This window comes from Carassius auratus, unplaced genomic scaffold, assembly GCF_003368295.1.
Source record: "Carassius auratus strain Wakin unplaced genomic scaffold, ASM336829v1 scaf_tig00039047, whole genome shotgun sequence".
NCBI classification, from domain to species: domain Eukaryota; kingdom Metazoa; phylum Chordata; class Actinopteri; order Cypriniformes; family Cyprinidae; genus Carassius; species Carassius auratus.
Window position 1 is genome coordinate 12,501 of NW_020526485.1, and position 12,139 is coordinate 24,639.

The window sequence follows — 12,139 nt, forward strand, 5'->3', positions numbered from 1 at the left end:
GAGATCGGGCATTGACTCTATTTTTTGGCTAAATTATTATATACAAAGTGAAAAGTTTCAAAAAAGCTTAAAGCACCTGGTATTCCTAGGCAGTCTCTCATCCAAGTACTAACCAGACCTAAACCTGGTAAGATTCAGAGATCGGGCATTGACTCATTTTTTTTTTTTTTTTTTTTTTTGCAAGATTATTATATAAATCGTGAAATTTTCCAAAAAGTTTAAAGCACCTTGTATTCCCAGGCAGTCTCCAAACCATGTACTAACCAGGCCCAAACCTGCTAATATTCAGAGATCAGGCATTGACTCTATTTTTTGGCAAAATTATTATATACTAAGTGAAAAGTTTCCAAAAAGCTTACAGCACCTGGTATTCCCAGGCGGTCTCCCATCCAAGTACTAACCAGGCCCAAACCTGCTTAGCTTCCGAGAGCAGACGAGATCGGGCATAGCCAGGTTGGTATGGCCGTAAGCGAAGACTGCTGCAAAGAGAGGGCTATTTAAAGACCATCCCATCTTATCGCCAGTACATTATATAAGTAGGAAAGAAAACCCAAAAGCTTAAAGCACCTGGTATTCCTAGGCAGTCTCTCATCCAAGTACTAACCAGACCTAAACCTGCTAAGATTCAGATATCGGGCATTGACTTTTTTTTTTTTGTTTTTTTTTTTGCAAGATTATTATATAAATCGTGAAATTTTCCAAAAAGTTTAAAGCACCTGGTATTCCCAGGCAGTCTCCCATCCATGTACTAACCAGGCCCAAACCTGCTAATATTCAGAGATCGGGCATTGACTCTATTTTTTGGCTAAATTATTATATACAAAGTGAAAAGTTTCAAAAAAGCTTAAAGCACCTGGTATTCCTAGGCAGTCTCTCATCCAAGTACTAACCAGACCTAAACCTGGTAAGATTCAGAGATCGGGCATTGACTCATTTTTTTTTTTTTTTTTTTTTTTGCAAGATTATTATATAAATCGTGAAATTTTCCAAAAAGTTTAAAGCACCTGGTATTCCCAGGCAGTCTCCTATCCATGTACTATCCAGGCCCAAACCTGCTAATATTCAGAGATCGGGCATTGACTCTATTTTTTGGCTAAATTATTATATACAAAGTGAAAAGTTTCAAAAAAGCTTAAAGCACCTGGTATTCCTAGGCAGTCTCTCATCCAAGTACTAACCAGACCTAAACCTGGTAAGATTCAGAGATCGGGCATTGACTCTTTTTTTTTTTTTTTTTGCAAGATTATTATATAAATCGTGAAATTTTCCAAAAAGTTTAAAGCACCTGGTATTCCCAGGCAGTCTCCAAACCATGTACTAACCAGGCCCAAACCTGCTAATATTCAGAGATCGGGCATTGACTCTATTTTTTGGCAAAATTATTATATACTAAGTGAAAAGTTTCCAAAAAGCTTACAGCACCTGGTATTCCCAGGCGGTCTCCCATCCAAGTACTAACCAGGCCCAAACCTGCTTAGCTTCCGAGAGCAGACGAGATCGGGCATAGCCAGGTTGGTATGGCCGTAAGCGAAGACTGCTGCAAAGAGAGGGCTATTTAAAGACCAGCCCATCTAATCACCAGTACATTATATAAGTAGGAAAGAAAACCCAAAAGCTTAAAGCACCTGGTATTCCTAGGCAGTCTCTCATCCAAGTACTAACCAGACCTAAACCTGCTAAGATTCAGATATCGGGCATTGACTTTTTTTCTTTTTTTGCAAGATTATTATATAAATCGTGAAATTTTCCAAAAAGTTTAAAGCACCTGGTATTCCCAGGCAGTCTCCAAACCATGTACTAACCAGGCCCAAACCTGCTAATATTCAGAGATCAGGCATTGACTCTATTTTTTGGCAAAATTATTATATACTAAGTGAAAAGTTTCCAAAAAGCTTACAGCACCTGGTATTCCCAGGCGGTCTCCCATCCAAGTACTAACCAGGCCCAAACCTGCTTAGCTTCCGAGAGCAGACGAGATCGGGCATAGCCAGGTTGGTATGGCCGTAAGCGAAGACTGCTGCAAAGAGAGGGCTATTTAAAGACCATCCCATCTAATCGCCAGTACATTATATAAGTAGGAAAGAAAACCCAAAAGCTTAAAGCACCTGGTATTCCTAGGCAGTCTCTCATCCAAGTACTAACCAGACCTAAACCTGCTAAGATTCAGATATCGGGCATTGACTTTTTTTTTTTTTTTTGTTTTTTTTTTGCAAGATTATTATATAAATCGTGAAATTTTCCAAAAAGTTTAAAGCACCTGGTATTCCCAGGCAGTCTCCAAACCATGTACTAACCAGGCCCAAACCTGCTAATATTCAGAGATCGGGCATTGACTCTATTTTTTGGCAAAATTATTATATACTAAGTGAAAAGTTTCCAAAAAGCTTACAGCACCTGGTATTCCCAGGCGGTCTCCCATCCAAGTACTAACCAGGCCCAAACCTGCTTAGCTTCCGAGAGCAGACGAGATCGGGCATAGCCAGGTTGGTATGGCCGTAAGCGAAGACTGCTGCAAAGAGAGGGCTATTTAAAGACCAGCCCATCTAATCACCAGTACATTATATAAGTAGGAAAGAAAACCCAAAAGCTTAAAGCACCTGGTATTCCTAGGCAGTCTCTCATCCAAGTACTAACCAGACCTAAACCTGCTAAGATTCAGATATCGGGCATTGACTTTTTTTTTTTTTTTTTTTTTTTTGCAAGATTATTATATAAATCGTGAAATTTTCCAAAAAGTTTAAAGCACCTGGTATTCCCAGGCAGTCTCCAAACCATGTACTAACCAGGCCCAAACCTGCTAATATTCAGAGATCGGGCATTGACTCTATTTTTTGGCAAAATTATTATATACTAAGTGAAAAGTTTCCAAAAAGCTTACAGCACCTGGTATTCCCAGGCGGTCTCCCATCCAAGTACTAACCAGGCCCAAACCTGCTTAGCTTCCGAGAGCAGACGAGATCGGGCATAGCCAGGTTGGTATGGCCGTAATCGAAGACTGCTGCAAAGAGAGGGCTATTTAAAGACCATCCCATCTAATCGCCAGTACATTATATAAGTAGGAAAGAAAACCCAAAAGCTTAAAGCACCTGGTATTCCTAGGCAGTCTCTCATCCAAGTACTAACCAGACCTAAACCTGCTAAGATTCAGATATCGGGCATTGACTTTTTTTTTTTTTGCAAGATTATTATATAAATCGTGAAATTTTCCAAAAAGTTTAAAGCACCTGGTATTCCCAGGCAGTCTCCTATCCATGTACTAACCAGGCCCAAACCTGCTAATATTCAGAGATCGGGCATTGACTCTATTTTTTGGCTAAATTATTATATACAAAGTGAAAAGTTTCAAAAAAGCTTAAAGCACCTGGTATTCCTAGGCAGTCTCTCATCCAAGTACTAACCAGACCTAAAACCTGGTAAGATTCAGAGATCGGGCATTGACTCATTTTTTTTTTTTTTTTTTTGCAAGATTATTATATAAATCGTGAAAATTTCCAAAAAGTTTAAAGCACCTGGTATTCCCAGGCAGTCTCCCATCCATGTACTAACCAGGCCCAAACCTGCTAATATTCAGAGATCGGGCATTGACTCTATTTTTTGGCTAAATTATTATATACAAAGTGAAAAGTTTCAAAAAAGCTTAAAGCACCTGGTATTCCTAGGCAGTCTCTCATCCAAGTACTAACAAGAACCTAAACCTGGTAAGATTCAGAGATCGGGCATTGACTCTTTTTTTTTTTTTTTTTTTTGCAAGATTATTATATAAATCGTGAAATTTTCCAAAAAGTTTAAAGCACCTGGTATTCCCAGGCAGTCTCCAAACCATGTACTAACCAGGCCCAAACCTGCTAATATTCAGAGATCGGGCATTGACTCTATTTTTTGGCAAAATTATTATATACTAAGTGAAAAGTTTCCAAAAAGCTTACAGCACCTGGTATTCCCAGGCGGTCTCCCATCCAGGTACTAACCAGGCCCAAACCTGCTTAGCTTCCGAGAGCAGACGAGATCGGGCATAGCCAGGTTGGTATGGCCGTAAGCGAAGACTGCTGCAAAGAGAGGGCTATTTAAAGACCAGCCCATCTAATCACCAGTACATTATATAAGTAGGAAAGAAAACCCAAACGTTTAAAGCACCTGGTATTCCTAGGCAGTCTCTCATCCAAGTACTAACCAGACCTAAACCTGCTAAGATTCAGATATCGGGCATTGACTTTTTTTTTTTTTTTTTTTTTGCAAGATTATTATATAAATCGTGAAATTTTCCAAAAAGTTTAAAGCACCTTGTATTCCCAGGCAGTCTCCAAACCATGTACTAACCAGGCCCAAACCTGCTAATATTCAGAGATTAGGCATTGACTCTATTTTTTGGCAAAATTATTATATACTAAGTGAAAAGTTTCCAAAAAGCTTACAGCACCTGGTATTCCCAGGCGGTCTCCCATCCAAGTACTAACCAGGCCCAAACCTGCTTAGCTTCCGAGAGCAGACGAGATCGGGCATAGCCAGGTTGGTATGGCCGTAAGCGAAGACTGCTGCAAAGAGAGGGCTATTTAAAGACCATCCCATCTTATCGCCAGTACATTATATAAGTAGGAAAGAAAACCCAAAAGCTTAAAGCACCTGGTATTCCTAGGCAGTCTCTCATCCAAGTACTAACCAGACCTAAACCTGCTAAGATTCAGATATCGGGCATTGACTTTTTTTTTTTTGTTTTTTTTTTTTGCAAGATTATTATATAAATCGTGAAATTTTCCAAAAAGTTTAAAGCACCTGGTATTCCCAGGCAGTCTCCCATCCATGTACTAACCAGGCCCAAACCTGCTAATATTCAGAGATCGGGCATTGACTCTATTTTTTGGCTAAATTATTATATACAAAGTGAAAAGTTTCAAAAAAGCTTAAAGCACCTGGTATTCCTAGGCAGTCTCTCATCCAAGTACTAACCAGACCTAAACCTGGTAAGATTCAGAGATCGGGCATTGACTCATTTTTTTTTTTTTTTTTTTTTTGCAAGATTATTATATAAATCGTGAAATTTTCCAAAAAGTTTAAAGCACCTGGTATTCCCAGGCAGTCTCCTATCCATGTACTATCCAGGCCCAAACCTGCTAATATTCAGAGATCGGGCATTGACTCTATTTTTTGGCTAAATTATTATATACAAAGTGAAAAGTTTCAAAAAAGCTTAAAGCACCTGGTATTCCTAGGCAGTCTCTCATCCAAGTACTAACCAGACCTAAACCTGGTAAGATTCAGAGATCGGGCATTGACTCTTTTTTTTTTTTTTTTGCAAGATTATTATATAAATCGTGAAATTTTCCAAAAAGTTTAAAGCACCTGGTATTCCCAGGCAGTCTCCAAACCATGTACTAACCAGGCCCAAACCTGCTAATATTCAGAGATCGGGCATTGACTCTATTTTTTGGCAAAATTATTATATACTAAGTGAAAAGTTTCCAAAAAGCTTACAGCACCTGGTATTCCCAGGCGGTCTCCCATCCAAGTACTAACCAGGCCCAAACCTGCTTAGCTTCCGAGAGCAGACGAGATCGGGCATAGCCAGGTTGGTATGGCCGTAAGCGAAGACTGCTGCAAAGAGAGGGCTATTTAAAGACCAGCCCATCTAATCACCAGTACATTATATAAGTAGGAAAGAAAACCCAAAAGCTTAAAGCACCTGGTATTCCTAGGCAGTCTCTCATCCAAGTACTAACCAGACCTAAACCTGCTAAGATTCAGATATCGGGCATTGACTTTTTTTTTTTTTTTTGCAAGATTATTATATAAATCGTGAAATTTTCCAAAAAGTTTAAAGCACCTGGTATTCCCAGGCAGTCTCCAAACCATGTACTAACCAGGCCCAAACCTGCTAATATTCAGAGATCAGGCATTGACTCTATTTTTTGGCAAAATTATTATATACTAAGTGAAAAGTTTCCAAAAAGCTTTACAGCACCTGGTATTCCCAGGCGGTCTCCCATCCAAGTACTAACCAGGCCCAAACCTGCTTAGCTTCCGAGAGCAGACGAGATCGGGCATAGCCAGGTTGGTATGGCCGTAAGCGAAGACTGCTGCAAAGAGAGGGCTATTTAAAGACCATCCCATCTAATCGCCAGTACATTATATAAGTAGGAAAGAAAACCCAAAAAGCTTAAAGCACCTGGTATTCCTAGGCAGTCTCTCATCCAAGTACTAACCAGACCTAAACCTGCTAAGATTCAGATATCGGGCATTGACTTTTTTTTTTTTTTTTTTTTTTTTTTTTGGCAAGATTATTATATAAATCGTGAAATTTTCCAAAAAGTTTAAAGCACCTGGTATTCCCAGGCAGTCTCCAAACCATGTACTAACCAGGCCCAAACCTGCTAATATTCAGAGATCGGGCATTGACTCTATTTTTTGGCAAAATTATTATATACTAAGTGAAAAGTTTCCAAAAAGCTTACAGCACCTGGTATTCCCAGGCGGTCTCCCATCCAAGTACTAACCAGGCCCAAACCTGCTTAGCTTCCGAGAGCAGATGAGATCGGGCATAGCCAGGTTGGTATGGCCGTAAGCGAAGACTGCTGCAAAGAGAGGGCTATTTAAAGACCAGCCCATCTAATCACCGGTATATTATATAAGTAGCAAAGAAAACTCAAAAGCTTAAAGCACCTGGTATTCCTAGGCAGTCTCTCATCCAAGTACTAACCAGACCTAAACCTGCTAAGATTCAGATATCGGGCATTGACTTTTTTTTTTTTTTTGCAAGATTATTATATAAATCGTGAAATTTTCCAAAAAGTTTAAAGCACCTGGTATTCCCAGGCAGTCTCCTATCCATGTACTAACCAGGCCCAAACCTGCTAATATTCAGAGATCGGGCATTGACTCTATTTTTTGGCTAAATTATTATATACAAAGTGAAAAGTTTCAAAAAAGCTTTAAGCATCTGGTATTCCTAGGCAGTCTCTCATCCAAGTACTAACCAGACCTAAACCTGGTAAGATTCAGAGATCGGGCATTGACTCTTTTTTTTTTTTTTTTTTTTTTTGCAAGATTATTATATAAATCGTGAAAATTTCCAAAAAGTTTTTAAAGCACCTGGTATTCCCAGGCAGTCTGCCCATCCATGTACTAACCAGGACCAAACCTGCTAATATTCAGAGATCGGGCATTGACTCTATTTTTTGGCTAAATTATTATATACAAAGTGAAAAGTTTCAAAAAAGCTTAAAGCACCTGGTATTCCTAGGCAGTCTCTCATCCAAGTACTAACCAGGCCCAAACCTGCTTAGCTTCCGAGAGCAGACAAGATCGGGCATAGCCAGGTTGGCATGGCCGTAAGCGAAGACTGCTGCAAAGAGAGGGCTATTTAAAGACCAGCCCATCTAATCACCAGTACATTATATAAGTAGGAAAGAAAACCCAAAAGCTTAAAGCACCTGGTATTCCTAGGCAGTCTCTCATCCAAGTACTAACCAGACCTAAACCTGCTAAATTCAGATATCGGGCATTGACTTTTTTTTTTTTTTTTTTTTTTTTTGCAAGATTATTATATAAATCGTGAAATTTTTCAAAAAGTTTAAAGCACCTGGTATTCCCAGGCAGTCTCCAAACCATGTACTAACCAGGCCCAAACCTGCTAATATTCAGAGATCGGGCATTGACTCTATTTTTGGCAAAATTATTATATACTAAGTGAAAAGTTTCCAAAAGCTTACAGCACCTGGTATTCCCAGGCGGTCTCCCATCCAAGTACTAACCAGGCCCAAACCTGCTTAGCTTCCGAGAGCAGACGAGATCGGGCATAGCCAGGTTGGTATGGCCGTAAGCGAAGACTGCTGTAAAGAGAGGGCTATTTAAAGATCATCCCATCTAATCGCCAGTACATTATACAAGTAGGAAAGAAAACCCAAAAGCTTAAAGCACCTGGTATTCCTAGGCAGTCTCTCATCCAAGTACTAACCAGACCTAAACCTGGTAAGATTCAGAGATCGGGCATTGACTCATTTTTTTTTTTTTTTTTTTTTTTTGCAAGATTATTATATAAATCGTGAAAATTTCCAAAAAGTTTAAAGCACCTGGTATTCCCAGGCAGTCTCCCATCCATGTACTAACCAGGCCCAAACCTGCTAATATTCAGAGATCGGGCATTGACTCTATTTTTTGGCTAAATTATTATATACAAAGTGAAAAGTTTCAAAAAAGCTTAAAGCACCTGGTATTTCCTAGGCAGTCTCTCATCCAAGTACTAACAAGAACCTAAACCTGGTAAGATTCAGAGATCGTGCATTGACTCTTTTTTTTTTTTTTTTTTTTTTTTTGCAAGATTATTATATAAATCGTGAAATTTTCCAAAAAGTTTAAAGCACCTGGTATTCCCAGGCAGTCTCCAAACCATGTACTAACCAGGCCCAAACCTGCTAATATTCAGTGATCGGGCATTGACTCTATTTTTTGGCAAAATTATTATATACTAAGTGAAAAGTTTCCAAAAAGCTTACAGCACCTGGTATTCCCAGGCGGTCTCCCATCCAGGTACTAACCAGGCCCAAACCTGCTTAGCTTCCGAGAGCAGACGAGATCGGGCATAGCCAGGTTGGTATGGCCGTAAGCGAAGACTGCTGCAAAGAGAGGGCTATTTAAAGACCAGCCCATCTAATCACCAGTACATTATATAAGTAGGAAAGAAAACCCAAACGTTTAAAGCACTGGTATTCCTAGGCAGTCTCTCATCCAAGTACTAACCAGACCTAAACCTGCTAAGATTCAGATATCGGGCATTGACTTTTTTTTTTTTTTTTTTTTTTTTTGCAAGATTATTATATAAATCGTTGAAATTTTCCAAAAAGTTTAAAGCACCTTGTATTCCCAGGCAGTCTCCAAACCATGTACTAACCAGGCCCAAACCTGCTAATATTCAGAGATCAGGCATTGACTCTATTTTTTGGCAAAATTATTATATACTAAGTGAAAAGTTTCCAAAAAGCTTACAGCACCTGTATTCCCAGGCGGTCTCCCATCCAAGTACTAACCAGGCCCAAACCTGCTTAGCTTCCGAGAGCAGACGAGATCGGGCATAGCTTTTTTTTTTTTTTTTTTTTTTTTTTTTTTATTCACAGTCAAAATATAAGTTGTGTACAAGACTTTAAAGCTTTTACAGGGAAATTTTCATAAAAACAAAAGCATTTCACAAAAGCATTTTTCCAAAATATGCATAACACTAAAAACCAAAAACATCTAAATTCACAAATTCATCAAATTCTTTAATCTTCTCTTGGCATATAAAAGTGCTTTTGTTTTAAAATATATGTAACCTCCTTCGTAAAAATTCCATAAAAATCCCCCATCTTGTTTTCCAGTTTAAAATAACTGTACAGCATTTTTACATAATCTTCAACCAACTGTTTAAAAATCAACCATAGGTTAGCAATAAATCTCTGTTTTTGACTATATTCCTTCTTTTCCATATTGCTTTTTTGGCCAAAATTAAAAACAAATTAATTAGTTTCTTGTTTGCTGTATTCTCTGCCATTCCCAACATAAAAATCTATTCCAGTTACAGTCCCCCTCATTATCTCTTAAGTCTTTGATTATTTCCTTTAATTCCTTAAAAAATGGGCTCAACTTCTCACAGAATAAAAACAAATGTAAAATTCCTTCATCTTCTTTTTTACAAACTCTGCATTGGGCATTAGTTTCTTTCTGCATTGCACACAATCTCATTTCAGTAAAAATCACATTTTGTCTAATAAAATAATCAAAACTTTGTAAATCCACATCCAACCATTTCCATGTCATGTTCTTCCCATATATCTTCCTCTTCAATTTCATTAAAATGCCTTATCCATAACTGATTGGCAAGAGGTTTTTTAAAAACTCTATTTATAAAAAACCCATAAAACATTTTAACAGAACCCAAATTAAAATTCACCATATTGTCTTTACATTTTAGAAACACGCTCATTTTCTTTTCTTTTCTCCCTCCTTAATAATTTCTTCCAGCCATTGTCCTGGGATTGCTTTTTTTACTTGTTCATATTGTCTTTTTAAAACATTTACATTAAAGTCGTCCTCCTCCTCATCCATTGCATCTATGATCACTTGAAGTGGTAAAAATCCCTCTTTAAATTCCCATAAAACATCCCTCACCTTTACAAACCCTGCTTGCAACATTCTTAAAATAGATATCATACTCTGCATCTTTATTTTCCCATTTAAAAACAGAGGTGATTTAAAATCATTTCTCTCCCCTCCGGATTAAATCCACCTCTGTTAAAAAAAACCTCCAAGCGCTTAAAACCTCTTTGTTAAAATGGTGGGATCCCCTCCAATCATCCAATTCTTAAGCTTCATCCATAAAACATTTTCCCCCAAATTAAAATTCCCACATTTATTTAAATAAAGAGCCATCAATCTCTCCACTCTGCTCTGTTCGTATCATCCAAATATTTTCTTACACCTTTACTCTCATGCTTTCATTTTTGTTCTACATCCACCAAACCCATCCCTCCTTCCCCCGGTTTCCCAATCAGTGTAAAATATGCAATCTTGGAGGCTTTTTTGTCCCATAAAAATTCCTAAAACACATTTCTTTATTCTCTTAAAAACCCAGTCTGGCAATGGCATCACATGTAATGTATACCACATTCTAGATAACATTAGCATGTTTACAACTAAAATTTTCCCTTTTAAACTTAAAAACCTGCTTCTCCAGAAAATCAGTCTTCTTTCCATCCCTCCCACCGTCTCTTCCCACATACTGTCCGTAGCCTCCTTTTCATTCTTTGCTACAATTATTCCTAAAATCTTTATTTCTTGCACCTCTGTAAACTTACAGACCCCTGTAAGAACCTCTGCCCTTCCATATTTCATGTATACAGTTTTTTCTTCATTTATCTTTGCACCCGAACCCTCACAATACAGTTTTGTTTTCTCCATCACTCTTTTAACACTTTCTACATTTTCAACCACAATTGTCGTGTCATCAGCATATTGAAATATTGTCTTTAATTCTTCTCCCTCTTCCATTTGTATTCCATTTATTCTTTTTTCTCTATTTATTAAAAGCCCTAAAGGTTCTGCTACCAATGAGTACAACTGCGCCGACAATGGACACCCCTGTCTTATGGATCTTAAAACTTTAAAAGGTTGAGTTAAAAAACCATTGCATTTTACTTTTGTAAAAATATCCCTGTATAAAACCGAAATCCATTTAATAAAATTATTCCAAACCCAAATTCCTTTAAAACTGCAAATAAAAAGCCATGTTCAACTCTGTCAAAAGCCTTTTCAAAATCCATACTAATAACATAAGCACTTTTGCCTTTTTCTTTTATATACCCTGCTATATCTCTAATGCTGCTAGTAACATCTGCTATATCTCTCGCCTTTACTCCATACGCCTGGTTTGTTTCTATTATATTTGGCATGACATTTTTTAATCTGTTTGCTAAGACCTTGGCTAAAATTTTAAAATCAGTGTTTAGCATTGTAATGGGTCTAAAATTTTTCAGCTCAGTTTTGTCTCCTTTTTTCTTGTATATTATTTTCATTAATCCTAGCCCATTCTTGGGCTTTCTTTCTTTTTTAAAAAACTTCTTCACTCTTACTTTTTCTTTAAAAACTTTGTAAAACTTTCCAATACCATCTACTCCGGGGCTTTTCCTCACTCTTAATTGATTTTCATGTTTCTCTTCATTTCCCCTTTCACATATTTTTTTATCCTGTTCGCCAACTTTCCTTGTTATCTGTTGCAACAAAATATTCATTTTTTCCTCATCTCCCCCCTCAGACTTAAAAAGTTCCTCATAAAATGATTTCACTTCTTTTAAAATCCCCTCTGTATCTGAGACCACCATTCCATTGCTACTTTTAAGTTCTTTAATTGTTTCCGCTCTCCCCCTGCTTTTCTCAAGATTAAAAAGAATCTGTTACATTTTTTCCCCTTCCCTACCGTATATTTTGCTTTGCTTCTCAACATTGCCCCCTTGCATTTCTCCTCTTCTATTTTTCTCAACGTATTTTCTATTTCAATTACTTTTTGCACATCTACTTTGTTTTTATTTAACTCCTCTTTTAGAGTTCTCCTTATTTCTCTCTCCTTGGTTCTTTTAACCTTTTGTAATAAATTACAGTAGTTCATAGAATATTTCTA

At 37.6% G+C, this 12,139-nt stretch overlaps 12 non-coding genes and 1 pseudogene across 12 annotated transcripts; all 13 read right to left on the reverse strand.

Moving 5' to 3' along the window:
- Window positions 1-352: 352 nt before the first annotated feature.
- LOC113083670 (5S ribosomal RNA) lies at window positions 353-471 on the reverse strand. The gene has a single exon (XR_003283330.1). It is a non-coding gene; the product is annotated as a 5S ribosomal RNA (ribosomal RNA).
- A 939-nt stretch (window positions 472-1,410) lies between these two features.
- On the reverse strand, window positions 1,411-1,529 carry LOC113083671 (5S ribosomal RNA). The gene has a single exon (XR_003283331.1). It is a non-coding gene; the product is annotated as a 5S ribosomal RNA (ribosomal RNA).
- Window positions 1,530-1,890: 361 nt separating this feature from the next.
- On the reverse strand, window positions 1,891-2,009 carry LOC113083672 (5S ribosomal RNA). Its single transcript, XR_003283332.1, has one exon. It is a non-coding gene; the product is annotated as a 5S ribosomal RNA (ribosomal RNA).
- A 373-nt stretch (window positions 2,010-2,382) lies between these two features.
- On the reverse strand, window positions 2,383-2,501 carry LOC113083673 (5S ribosomal RNA). Its single transcript, XR_003283333.1, has one exon. It is a non-coding gene; the product is annotated as a 5S ribosomal RNA (ribosomal RNA).
- A 370-nt stretch (window positions 2,502-2,871) lies between these two features.
- On the reverse strand, window positions 2,872-2,990 carry LOC113083683 (5S ribosomal RNA). Its single transcript, XR_003283342.1, has one exon. It is a non-coding gene; the product is annotated as a 5S ribosomal RNA (ribosomal RNA).
- Window positions 2,991-3,919: 929 nt separating this feature from the next.
- LOC113083680 (5S ribosomal RNA) lies at window positions 3,920-4,038 on the reverse strand. Its single transcript, XR_003283339.1, has one exon. It is a non-coding gene; the product is annotated as a 5S ribosomal RNA (ribosomal RNA).
- A 367-nt stretch (window positions 4,039-4,405) lies between these two features.
- LOC113083674 (5S ribosomal RNA) lies at window positions 4,406-4,524 on the reverse strand. Its single transcript, XR_003283334.1, has one exon. It is a non-coding gene; the product is annotated as a 5S ribosomal RNA (ribosomal RNA).
- A 938-nt stretch (window positions 4,525-5,462) lies between these two features.
- On the reverse strand, window positions 5,463-5,581 carry LOC113083675 (5S ribosomal RNA). The gene has a single exon (XR_003283335.1). It is a non-coding gene; the product is annotated as a 5S ribosomal RNA (ribosomal RNA).
- Window positions 5,582-5,944: 363 nt separating this feature from the next.
- LOC113083685 (5S ribosomal RNA) lies at window positions 5,945-6,063 on the reverse strand. Its single transcript, XR_003283344.1, has one exon. It is a non-coding gene; the product is annotated as a 5S ribosomal RNA (ribosomal RNA).
- A 376-nt stretch (window positions 6,064-6,439) lies between these two features.
- LOC113083665 (5S ribosomal RNA) lies at window positions 6,440-6,558 on the reverse strand. The gene has a single exon (XR_003283325.1). It is a non-coding gene; the product is annotated as a 5S ribosomal RNA (ribosomal RNA).
- Window positions 6,559-7,209: 651 nt separating this feature from the next.
- Window positions 7,210-7,328, reverse strand: LOC113083692 (uncharacterized; annotated as a pseudogene).
- Window positions 7,329-7,696: 368 nt separating this feature from the next.
- Window positions 7,697-7,815, reverse strand: LOC113083678 (5S ribosomal RNA). The gene has a single exon (XR_003283337.1). It is a non-coding gene; the product is annotated as a 5S ribosomal RNA (ribosomal RNA).
- Window positions 7,816-8,479: 664 nt separating this feature from the next.
- On the reverse strand, window positions 8,480-8,598 carry LOC113083681 (5S ribosomal RNA). The gene has a single exon (XR_003283340.1). It is a non-coding gene; the product is annotated as a 5S ribosomal RNA (ribosomal RNA).
- Window positions 8,599-12,139: the final 3,541 nt, after the last annotated feature.